The sequence below is a fragment of the Alligator mississippiensis genome, chromosome 5, assembly GCF_030867095.1.
Source record: "Alligator mississippiensis isolate rAllMis1 chromosome 5, rAllMis1, whole genome shotgun sequence".
Lineage (NCBI taxonomy): Eukaryota > Metazoa > Chordata > Crocodylia > Alligatoridae > Alligator > Alligator mississippiensis.
The window spans coordinates 173,588,645-173,601,636 of record NC_081828.1 but is presented as its reverse complement, the minus strand read 5'-3'; the positions used below and the strand labels follow the sequence as shown (position 1 = coordinate 173,601,636).

Sequence of the window (12,992 nt, the reverse complement as noted above, 5' to 3'; positions counted from 1 at the left end):
ATCAATGCCACAGTCACCAAGCTTTTTTTAAGAGAATGTGGTGGAAAACTGTGTCAAAGGCCTTCTTAAAGTCCAGGAAGACGACATCCACCCTGACACCCTCATCCAGGGACTTTGTGTACTGATTCAGTACTGATGAAGCCATATCTGGAGTAGTGTGTCAAGTTTTGGACCCTGAACTACAGAAAGGATGTGGACAAATTGGAGAGAGTCCAACAGAGGGCAATGAAAATGGTAGGGGGGCTGGGACACATGGATCCCACAGGCTGAGGGAATTGGGCCTATTTAGTCTGGAGAAGAGAAGACTGATAGGGGGATTTAATAGCAGCCTTCAGCTCTTTGAAGGGTGGCTTGAAAGAGAATGGAGCTAGACAGTTCTCAGTGGTGGCAAAAGAAAGAACAAGAAGTAAAGGTCTCAAGTTGCAGCAAGGGAAATTTAGATTAAATATTAGGAAGAACTTTCTCACTAGAAGGGTAGTAAAACACTGGAACAGATTACACAGAGGGTTGTGAACTCTCTATCCTTGAAGATTTTAAAGATATGGCTAGACAAAACCTTGGCTGGGATGATCTAGTTGGGGATGGTTCTGCTTTTAGCAGAGGGTTGGACTAGACGACCTCCTGAGGTCCCTTTCAGCCCTAATTTTCTATGAGTCTAAATGCTGTCTCTGTCGAGGCAGATTCTCAGTTGGAAGAGACAGGTGCCTTGTCACTTTTCACCACATTCATGCCCTCTAAGTTACTGGTTCTTAAGACTGATAGTCTCAAGGCAACTTGAAAAAAATGCCAGCCCTTAGCTTTCACTCATTTGATTTGACTACAGACAAATAATGGAACAACTATTCTATTGTAATGAATTTAGAAAAACTACAAGCCAGAATGTTTTTGACAATATGGATTCCTATTTGAAATCTCTGGATTTATCTTGTGAATCATGGGTAGATGTCTGGACATCTAAAAGTGCTAAGACTGTGTGACACCTTTTAAAGGATCTCATAGTCCCTGGTTGAAAATTGTTGTGCTAGGAACTTGTTTGAGCTGGAGAAATTTACTGTGTTACTTGGGTATCATGGCAAGTAGAATCAAGTCCTGTAGGGATGTGATGGGTCTGTTAGTCATTAATGTTATCTTACAGGCTGATAGGGTGACAACTCTCAAATGAGCAGTTGGTAGATTCTTCATCAGGAAGCAGTCTCTGCATATTGACTTTATTACACTTTATTCTGGGATAGCCCTGGAACATTTTTATCATTGGCTGGATTCTTCAGGTTTCCTTATTTAATTCATTGTTCAGCTTGGGGATGGGATAGTTCTTATAGTCACTGTGACCACCACTAGGAAAAAATCAGACAAAGATAATTTGTTCCTGATAATTATTTTGATCTATGGCCAGCAAGGTTCTTTGGGTAGATGTGATGTCTTTTATTAGACCAACTAAATAGTTGGGAAAAATTTCTTTGCAAGTTTTCGGGCACAAACACTCTGCCTGAAGAAGGGTGTTTGTGCCTGAAAGCTTGCAAAGAACTGTTTTCCAATTACTTAGTTGGTCTAATAAAAGATATCATATCTACCCAAAGAACCTTGCCTGCCTATGTTCTTGGACCAACATGACTACCACCAACAATCCTTGAGATCTATGAGCAGTTTCTGTAGGTATCTTGACTAACCTTACAGATTTTTCAGAGATTAATGGGATTGTGTTGAGAATTTATTTATATTTCTTAAAGATCCCAGAAGGTAATTTTGAGTCATTGCTGAGGCTTTTCCTGGAGTCAGCTGGTCTGGTTGGTGCATGGGTGTAGCTGTTTTGGGGAGATGACAAGGAATTTTGGATAGTGATACAATCACAGGCTCATGAAATATAGCTCTATATCTTCCCCCTTCCCCTCTTCCCCACTGTCATAGCATGGGGTCCCCAGGGATGGCCGTGATACCCCTAGGGCTCCTTGACCATGCCAATCCTGCCCCATGAGGACCCTCTTTCTCTCCTGCCATATCTTGTTGGTAATTCTAATAAATGAGGAAACTGCCCTCGAACTTGTATTCTGGACACAGTCTTGATGGACCCCACTGACCCCTGTGGGTTCTTAGACCCTTTTTCGGTCCCACTTCAAAACAGATGCCTCCCAGGATACCCTCAACCTTATGGGCTAGATGTGTGGCTCCAAAACCACCCCTTTACCACACCCCAAGCCTCGCAGATGGTATTTAAACGTTGTCTCTCCTGGGGCCTTGCTATAGCACGGCCTCTTGTCCTCACTGGGCTCTGCGCGCCCCCTTGTCACTGTGCCCCACACTGGTGCCAGGGTTCCTACACCATAGTAGGCCCCCCAGTGAGACCTTCTCCTTCCCCAATAGCCTCAGCCCGATCCACTGGTGTATGAACAGCAAATAAAATATGAGCCCCTGAGCTATATCATAATGCAAGGAGTTCAGGGGTGCTTTGTCCCTTTAACAAAAATCAAACTTCTCCCAGCATTAAGTGCCTTGTAGGCCAGGGTCTTTAGTGAGCTCCTGGAGCCCCTTAGTTGTATCTGGAGTAGAACAGACAGTCAAGCCTCTCTGGTGAGCTTCTTCAGTGAGAGCTCCTTCCCCCTTGGCTGCTGACAGAGAACTCCTCTCTAGTCCCAGCCCTGGGGTATATATATGCCCAAGACCCTGCCTCTTCCGGTCAGCTGACGGGGGGAGGTGCAGGCTAATTTACTCTTTAGCCTGTTGCCATAGTAGCCTGCACCTGTCGGCTTCTGTCTGTCTCTTAGGGCCCTCTCCCTAGGCAGTTTCTGCTCTTAAAGGAGCAGGCACCCTAGTGCCCTGCGACACCCAGCCACTACTTCTGATCAGCAAATTGTCTTAGTACCTGAACAAGATTTGGACTTAAGAGATGGGATAACAGCTAAGAGAAGGACATGGTTCTAGGAAGTGTTAAGAAAGTGTGGGCCTATCTAGGTATAAGGCTTTGTCTGTCACCACTATTAATGAGGATTCCAATCTTGAATTATTCTGACTTTTGTAATCGATCTTGGAATCAAATGCTTAGCTTGTTTAGATCAAAGACAGCGAAAGTTTTCTTGTGATGCGGGTCTCGTCACTGTTATCCAGATCTGTTTGCTTGAGATTAGATACCGTGTGGTTTCTACATAGGACTACACTTAATAGTCATAGCAGGTTCAGGATGGCTATGTATTGTTGGTAGCTGCAAAGAAAACACTATTCTAGTGTGTCAAAGATTGCACAGGCTTCCAGTTATACTCCTGGATGCTTTTACTGATTGTTCAAGATTTGCACTGTTTGGGTCTTAACTACCAGAAAAGTGACCATTTCCCCATGCAAGTATGCAATGTATTGACGTGCTCTTGCTCATGCTCCTTGTGCTGGGGTGGGGAATTAGGTGGTTTTTAAGGACTGAAAAATACTTGAAGAACAAATTAGAAATACAAATGGAAAAGAACAAGTCAACTGAGTCACTGAGCTTTACCCTAAAGTTCTTTAGTCAAGGATTGAATTAAAAGGTTTTGTATAATAATTCTCTATCTAATAAATTAATTCCTTTCTAAAACTGAGCATTCAATAGCAGATCTGATGTGGGAGGCTGCATAAATAACACATTATTGTCAAGTTGTTTTCCTGAATCAGTATACTCCACATACTTCAGGGGAACCCCTAAAGATTAAGCAGTGCTGAAAAGAAAAAGTACTACTTTCTCTGAATTCAATAGGAAATTTGTTCTTCTGTCACTTCATTCTAAAATAAATAATTATATTTTTATCACCTGAGCTGCCAGAAATCCTGGTCTAACAATCCAGACAGCTTCACTTGATTAGTCTTGGATAAGAGATTGGTCCTACTCACATGAGCAGGGTTTAACCCCATTTACCATCTCTTTCTCTCTTAGCTTGTTTTTTATGTGTAAACTGTTCTGTGGTTCCCCCCACTCCTCTTCTTTCTTTTTTTTAAGTGGCCAAATTGGTCATATGACCTACCTTTGTTCTTTAAATATTCATGTATATTTTGAGATAAGGGGGAAATTATGTTCCTCAGATTAGACTGTGTTGGATGGTAGTTCACTAACATTTTAAGAATCAGTATAACTAGAGGTGGGTGAGGGAGGAACAAGCTCCAGGTGGGGCTAAGGTGGGTGCTGGAATGGTGGCAGGAGGCTGCAGCTGAGTTGAGCTGAGCTGGGGAAGGTGTCCCTTGAAGGAGACACCACTGCTGTAGGAAGGTGTCTAGTCAACAGCTAGTAGTTTAACACTGTCACAAGATACTGTACTAGGTTTTACATTTCACTGGTCCAATGGCTACAGAATAGACAAGTCTATAAATTCCCACTGTTTAAAAAAGAACGTTCTCTTACTCAGTTTCAAGTACTAGAGTTTTGAGAGACCAAATCTAGTTCAAGCAAAAAATAAACAATTCATTACTGTGTGTGGCCCATGTCATAGTAGTATCTGAACAACTTGAAAAGCTGTGGTGAATGTGTCTTCACTGTAGTTAAGGAAGGGTTATTGCCATGTTTCAGGTGGGGTGCTGAGGTTGTCGCTCACCTAAATTTTCATAGAAAGTCTGTAGCAAAGCAGTTGCTCTAATATAGATCTCTTGAACCATGATACAGTATCTTACCACATGACCATCCTCCCTCCATCTACATGAATATTAATGGAAGGGAAATCCTGTACTCCATCTTTCCAAGTGATCTTAACTTACATTTGAAAATATTGGCATACAAAGTCTATGGTGTTTTTTATTACTAAAACAAATGAATGGCTTCATTTTCTTTATCCTAATCAATGTTTTTTTAAGTAGTGATTACAGTTTAAGAAGGATGAGAAAAATGCCAAAAATAATAACAAGGTCGTCAGACAGTACTGAGCTGCTCTGTGACACCCTGGTTTATATGGTTCATAGTTAAGATCGGGTGAAGGTTACAGTTTGCCCTATCTTTGTAGGCAAAGAAGGTCCTTTGGAGAATGACCTGGGGTTCTCAGGTCCTTCCATTATTATAATTTCATAGCATAACATATCTACAACATTCATTTTCCATTGCTATACAATGTTACCGTGTACTATTAAATAATTGAACTGCTTCACCGCAAAGAAGATTTGTGACAACTAGATTAGAAACAGTTTTAAACTGAAATTGAGTTTGATATCTATTAGAATGGTATGATTACATGCCTATCTGATTAATGTTGTTCCTGATGTGTTTAATCTCTGAGGAAGGGCACAGAACATGTTAGTACAGAATAATTCAGGATCTTGCAAATAAACTTTGTGCATTGCTGTTATATCATTCCAGTGATAATCTCCTAGACAGACAAATACATGCTGTGGTATAATTTACACCAGTTTTGCACACCAATGTAAATTATAACAGGGTCAGGAACAGACAAGAATGCAGCTATCCTAGGACAGCTTGTAATAGGCAATTATTATGTCTACCCACTAGGTGGCAGGAGAACAGATAATCCTATAAATGTAGGGTTGGAAGGGACTTCCAGAGGTTTTTACTTCAATCCAGTGCAGAGATCATCCCTGCCTAAATCTTTCTGTAAAACATGTTTGTCTAACATGCATGTAAAGCCTCCAGTGACAGAGATAGCAGAGCCTCACTAGATAATCTGTTTCAGCTCTCGAGGACCCTCATACTTAGAAAGTTTTTCCTAATATCTAACCCAGTGGTTCTTATCTCTTTCCATCTTAAGACTAATACTTCATTAATCTCCAGGCACCCCTTAGAAAATGCTAGCTTTTGGCTTTCACTCATTTCTTGACTATGGCAAAATAATAGAGCAATTCTTCTGTTACAAAGAACTCAGGAAGATCACAGTACTAAGAACATTTTTGACACTGTGAATTCATTTGATATCTCTGGGTTTATCTTGTAAATCACCCCTATATTTTTGCACACATAGTAGTGATACCATGGTGTGGCACTCCAGGATGCTGAGGCACCCTGGTTGAGAATCACTGATGTAACTGGTATCTTTCTTGTTGCCATTTAAACTTATGACTACTCGCCCTATCCCCTGCAGACCTAGGGAACAAATGAATATAAATCTTTTTATAACCCTTCTCATATTTGAAAACTTGCCAAATCATCTTTCAGTTTTCTTTGCTCTAGACTAACTAATCCCAGCTCTTCCAACCTTTCCCCATATGTTATATTTTCTAGACCTCTAATGATTATTGTTGCTCTCCTCTGAACTCCCTCCAGTTTGTGCACGTTTCTTAAGGTGTGCCACTGAAAACTGTACAGTGTACTCCAGGAGAGGCCCAACATGCTCCAACATATCTTCAGTTATCAATACTTGGTTGACTTATTTGTAATTCTCAGTTTGTACCTTTGACTTCCTAATTTGCTTCTTTGCCTTTAAGAAGTTGCTGCCACAGTGTGGCTACCAAATAGACTGCGAGAGGATTCTCATCTAATTCAGTGTAACTTATACCAATAGGGTGCATCTACATGTGCGCTTTACTGTGGAGTTGACTAATTAGACCCGCAGTAAAGCATCACTGTCTACACATGCACCGGTATTAGTAAACTAACTTCACCATAAGATAATACTATGGTGCAACGAAACGCATGTTAAAATGCAACGAAATACATGTGTAGATGGTGACAGGAGCTGGCTGGGGCATGAGGGTGCTAAAGTATAGGGACTGCCTCCTGTGTGGTTCAGGGGTGTTGGTTGCAGCTGTGTTGATCTAAGGACATAGGCAGACAAGGTTCTTTGGGTAAAGCACTATCATGTCCCAGCCAGCCCCTCCACCACCTGGAGTCCAGAACTGACCCCCTGAGCCTGCTGCCAACCCGGGGCTGCTCCACCACAGCTCAAACTGCTGCTGTCCCAGGTGCATGTCTAGACAGCAGTTAACTCCAATGTGCATCATGCTGCATTAATTGAACATTTAATGCAGTTTTGCATTAATTGAACATTTTAGATGCACCTGAGAGTTTTAGTCCTGATTCTTTTATCATATATTTTTCCCAACTGCTGTAATAATACTTACACTGATTTTAGCCTGAGGGGTCAGGCCAACTCTCAGGATCTCAATATTACGCTGTTAGACAGGAGGGTGTGACACAATTGCACATATACAAGCACACAAACACACAAATCAATTAAGTGTATACACACGCACACTACCAGCTCAGGCATATACACATCCAAACCAGCCTAGGCACATGCATACTTATTACCAATTCAAGCACATACACTATACACCCCAGAAGTTAGACACAGATCACTAATTCGTATATAATGCACACAATGCCATATATATACACACACACACACTCACAATAGCAGCTCAGACACACACACGTTCAAAATAACTAACTTAGGTTCATGCACACCTATCACCAGTTTAAGCCCATACACGCTACACACACCAAATTTAGATGGAATCAGTTACTAGTTACCAACACCTGCACATCCAATACACATATGGGATTACTAATTCATATACTACACACACAATGATATCTATATATGTGTATTCACTAATTCACACACATACCACCCACCTATGCATACACATAAGTGAGTTCCTAAGTTGGGTGTTGTGATGTGTATGTATGTATGTGCTTGGTGTACTTGGGATACCTGGGGAAAGGTTAAGGTAAGAAAGTAGAAGTGTAGGGAGTTAAAGTTACCAGGACCGGGATTAGAACCGGTAGACTACAGGGGCCTGGGCTGAAGAACTGAGGCTGGGGGTAAGTTTAGGTTAATTGATCTTAATTGATTAAAAGACAATGCCCAAAGCCTGCAGAACAGGAAAGCATGCTGGCACAGAGGCTGGGACTGGAGCTAGAGCTACGGGGGAGCTGAAAAGGTAGGTGGGGAGGGGGGAACATGGGACTAAGGGAAAGTGTGGGTGTTAAAGAGGGGCTCTGGGTGTGGGGAGCCAGAGGATGGCTCTGGGGCAGCTAGAGAAGTTGCAGGGAGCGGCATTAGGTGCTGGAAGCTGGAGAAAATTGCAGGACAGCTAAGAGGAGCTGGGAAGCTGCAGGAGGCGGGTGGCAGGGCAGCAGGAAAGCAGAGAAAGGCAGCAGAAAGTCACAGGGAAAAGGCAGTAGGAGCAGGGGAGGCTGAGAGGCAGCAGGAAAGCAAGGAGAGGCTGAGAGGTGGCAGAAAAGGGGAGATGGAATTGGGAGGAGATTGGAAAACTAGCAGAGAGGGTGGGGACTACAGCTGAGAGAGAGAGTGAATGAGGCTGGAATTTAACATAGGGAAGGGACTGGGATTCAGTAAAACATGACCCAGCTCAGGGTTGCAAATGACAGTGGTTTTATTGAACAGGGGAGATGGTGACACAATGTCAAATTGGTTCCCTTGCACCCACACACACACACACAATGGCAGCAGGGGTTAGAGAGGCTTGGTGCAGGGGCTGAAGTCCACTGAAGTCCAGGAGGAGAGAGAGAGACAGAGAGAGAGAGAGAGTCCAAATTGTAGGAGGAGGTGTGTAGGTAATATCTACCTGTCCAGGCTGGAAAGGGGTCCTTGTCCAGTAGATGTTGTCCAGAGGGGGGTCGCCAGCAGGGCCTCTGGGTGGATAGGTGGTGTGGCATGGTGCTGGTCCAGATGGAGAGGGCGTCCCATTGGGTCTGTCTTCACTGCCCCTTTTTATATGGGCAGACCTTGTGTGACCCTAGTGACAGGAGGCATGCCCAGGCAAGGGTCAGCCCCTGGTGTACTGAGCATGTGTACTCCATGAAGGGATGTGCAGTTTCGGTTGTCTGTAATGGTGAGAGTTGCTGGTTCTGCAGGGTCTTTTGTCTTTCAAATGCTGGTCTTGTCTCTGTTCCTGGGCGAGGTCCGTGGTTCCTGGGTGAATCAATGTGAGGTGATGGCCCAGTCATTACAGACCATTCAGTACAGGCCTGATACCATTGTATTTCAATCATTCCCAATCACACATTCATCCAGGAACCAATTTACATGGGAGGGATACGTGACTCATACAGTTGCGACACAGGGGATGCCCAGGCAGAGGAAAGAAGATGGAGGTTTGACATATAAAATGGAAATTTGACATGACTTTGGTTCACTTACAAACACAGGCCTAAACCATACAATATCCATATGAAACAATAAAAATCAATACGAAAATGATAATAATACAATATACAACAGTAAAAATCAATACAAACCTAATAATAATACAATATAAAACAGTGGATATCCAAAACCAAAAACTTGAAAAATGTTTAAAGTTTATCCTAAGTCTGAGCTCACTTATACTTATCTATACGGGATGGAGAGGGAGAGAAAAAGTCAGAAATGGTTGGGTCAGCGGAGGGAATGCATTTTAAAATAAATTAAAAAAAAAAGAAAAACTGGGAGTTTTGCTACACTGATGTACATATGTTATGTCTATGCCCTTAGTTTAAAGAAAGTATCTCTCATTGTTTGGCATCAATACTTGTCTGTAAGTTTCTGTGCACATTAATTATGCTGTTATGCTTTGTATATTATCTGTAATTATCCAGCTAGTTTGGGAATAATAGCATTGATCCTGCTGTAATGTAAAGGGATGACATTGAATGTGACCTGCTAGAAGCTCTGTCCTCGCCATTATTCTTTCATTTGTAATGGTCTTCTGATGTATGTACTTAATAGCAAATAAAAGTAATAAAATTATTGTTTGTAATGATACATCTTTATCATCCTTCCCTACCACCATACATATGTGATCTGGTTTCCATCAAGATCTTTCTTCTGAAATATTTTGGTTTAAACGTCCCAAGATTTCTTTTCCTTGACACTATGGACACCATGTGGTATATGTTATAACTACACAATATACATGTAGCTATAGAGATTTATCATCACTCAGCCAAGATAAATACAGTACTTTAGCTTTACGGCTATGAAAATGTGTGTATATATGCTGTGAGTATTATTCTAAAATAAGATGGATCCTCTCCCAGTGGAATTCTATTTAGTGGAGGATCAGAAGTCAGAAAACGTCTCTATATTTTTATTGTGTAAGGGCAAGCTCAGATCCAAGTGAAATTTACAGTACTCCTGAGGTTGCTCTGAGCTGCAGGGGCTGTTAAGCTACCTGGGGAAGCAATGAACTGGCCACGCTCTTTTATCTCATGAAAGTGATTGTTTTTCCAGAGGCTATAAGGACACAGAGCCCCTAAAATGGTTCTGTACCCCTCCAGAATTCCACCTGCTATTAATTAAATCTCATAGCGCCCAATAAAGCTGATTTTTACAGCTCTATCAACACAAAGTACCCATAGCAGAGTCAAACATTGGACCTATGATTTTAATATATTCTCCTGTGGTATTTTTTTTCTAAATATGAAAAAAACAGTATCATTTTAAAGTACAAGCTTGTGTAACAAATAAATGAGAAGAGATACAGAATTCTCTCTAACATTTGAATATAATAAATACTGATCAAAGAGTAAGTGGGATCTGGATTCAAGTTACCTAAATCAAAATTCAGATTTCTCTTATTTATTCACAATAAATCACTTTAATTATTGATTAGCAATATTAGGGGTGTGCTATCCCTTGTGTGTTCACAGACAACTCCTTGTTTTCCTCCAAAATACATAGGAAATATGCTCAAAATGTGCATTTTGAACGTTTGAACATGATCCAAACAATATGTGATTGCAAATAAAGGAGGTACATCTTACTATTTTAATTCTGGATGAGATTCTAATCTTGGCTGTATCCATTTAAATAAAAAATAACTGCATTTATTTCAGCTGAGCTATTCTGGACTTGGAAAAAAAAAGCAAGAGAAACATTTTAGTCCGTAATTTATAACATAATGATTTTCCTTATGTGATATACGTGCAGTTCTTCAGCAATGCATTACCTGTGTTAGAGAGATGCTTTGGACTTTAATTTATTTTTGTTGTATTTTCTATACACAAAGGGAGTTGGGGACAGGCACTCTCAGTTTCCATTATCATCTTGTTAAATTAAATAAAAAGAAAGAAGGGGGAGAAAAAAGAACATCTGAGAGCAAAAAGAAAATTGAGTACTCCATTATGTTGAATTTCACAGCCTTGTCATGCAGCAAACAAGGCTGGCAGACTTTTTCCTTTCAAAAGTACATCGTACTGCTAACCACCAGCTAGTAGTAAGCACTTTTTTTTTTTTTTTTAAGCCACCTTAACGTACCAGTTCTCCAAATTAAGGTATTTTAGTAAAATGGGCATGTGTATGTGAAAAGTGTGCGTATGTATGTATGTGTGTGTGTGTGTTTATATATGTATGCACATGTGTGTGTGTGTGTGTGTGTGTATATATATATATATATAAGTATACATGCATACATCAGAAGTAGAGCAATTAAGGATTCAGTGCCATTGGAAACTTTAGCCCTGCAAACTAGAATCTCATGAATGTGCTGGTGCTGTTTGTAATAATAGGGTTTTTAGCACCACAGCTGTCTTTAAATGTATTTTTAGTGTATTTGGTGCTTGTGAAAAGTGTTCCAACTGGCAGTTCTCTCTCCATATACTCCTAGCAACCTTTACCTGACCTGCAGGTGCCATCATGAGGCCAAAGTGAACGGTGATGTAAGTGACAGTCCAAGCTATCTATAATGTCACACTGATGTCAGAGGCTCTCGCTTGCAAGCTAAGAGGCAGTGATGGTAGCAGGATTAAAAATCGGCAGGAGGAGCTTTACTTTACACCAACCCTTGATGACACTTTCTTCTGCTTTTCAACATAGCCAGATCTTTCACGTTTTTTCAGGTTGTCCAAGGGACCTTCTGCCTGACTTCAGTCTCTCCCAAAATACCCACCAGCTCCTCAGCTGGCTAACTGTTTCCTGCCCTGAGCAAAGCAGCTCCAATATAATCCAATGCTGAGGACACTTCTCAGGTCATTTTTTGTTCTTGGCTCTGACTGACTTAACTGTTCTATTATGCTCAAAAACCTCATCAGAGTTGCACCAACATAACATCTACCAGTTGTTGATGTGGTTGAAATGGTTGAGTATTTTTTTATGCTCTGCATCTTTAGCCTTCTAGGTTCTGAATAGGATCAGTGCTGATTATGTAACAAGAAAGGCCAGTCCTGCAATATTTGTGTTTGGGACTTGAAGCGGGAGTTCTGGAAATCTCCAGAAAGTTTGTCCTTACCAGACATAGGCCATGTCTATATGGCTTACCTGATGACCCCAGGATGGACACCAAAAATATACATCCCATCACTTCATTCCTACTCAGGCACACTAGAAACCAGCAGTTAGGCAGAGTAGACATTGTGGGAGAAGTAACAAGCAGATCAGAGTACACTTGAGAATTTGCCCCCTACTCTCATTTACAACTCAGAATACAGGCCCAAAGATATTACTGACCTTATACACTTCATCCTCACACACAACAATTTCACTTTTAATAATCAACACTTTCTCCAGATGATGGGAACAGCAATGGGTACAAAAATGGCCCCACAGTATGCCAACCTTTATATGAGCCACCTGGAAGAAGACTTCCTCAAGAACTGCACCATCAAACCCTTGCTATACTTAAGATACATCGATGACATCATCATTTGGACTGAAAACCTACAATCTCTGATTGAATTCCACCAGAAATTCAACAGTCACCATCCCTCCATCCGACTTTCTTTAGAATACTCCAGCAACAACATCTCCTTTTTAGACACAACGATCAGTATCCAGAAGGGCAAAATACAGACCACAGTATACAAGAAACCCACAGACCAACATACATATCTGCACAAAACCAGCAATCACTCAAAACACACCAAAAAAGCTGTGCTATACAGCCAAGCCCTCAGATACCACAGCATCTGTACTGAAAAGAACACCCGGGATCGCCACCTCACCAATCTTAAAAAGGCTTTCACCCAACAAGGACACTCGTCCAGAGAGATAGATTGCACGTTTGAAAGAGCCACCTGGATACCACGTGAAAAACTGCTGCAGTACAGAAGAAAACCCCCCACAAATCGCACACCGCTGGTTATGACATATCACTCC

The 12,992-nt window shown here is 41.3% G+C and overlaps 1 long non-coding RNA gene across 2 annotated transcripts in view; it reads right to left on the bottom strand.

The window, feature by feature from the left end:
* Positions 1–8,268: 8,268 nt before the first annotated feature.
* Positions 8,269–12,992, bottom strand: part of LOC109285789 (uncharacterized) — a 111,485-nt gene continuing 106,761 nt past the window's right edge. For both annotated transcript variants that reach the window (XR_009462652.1, XR_009462651.1), the window contains one exon: positions 8,269–8,831. This is a non-coding gene — a long non-coding RNA (uncharacterized LOC109285789). The remainder of the gene's footprint in view (positions 8,832–12,992) is intronic.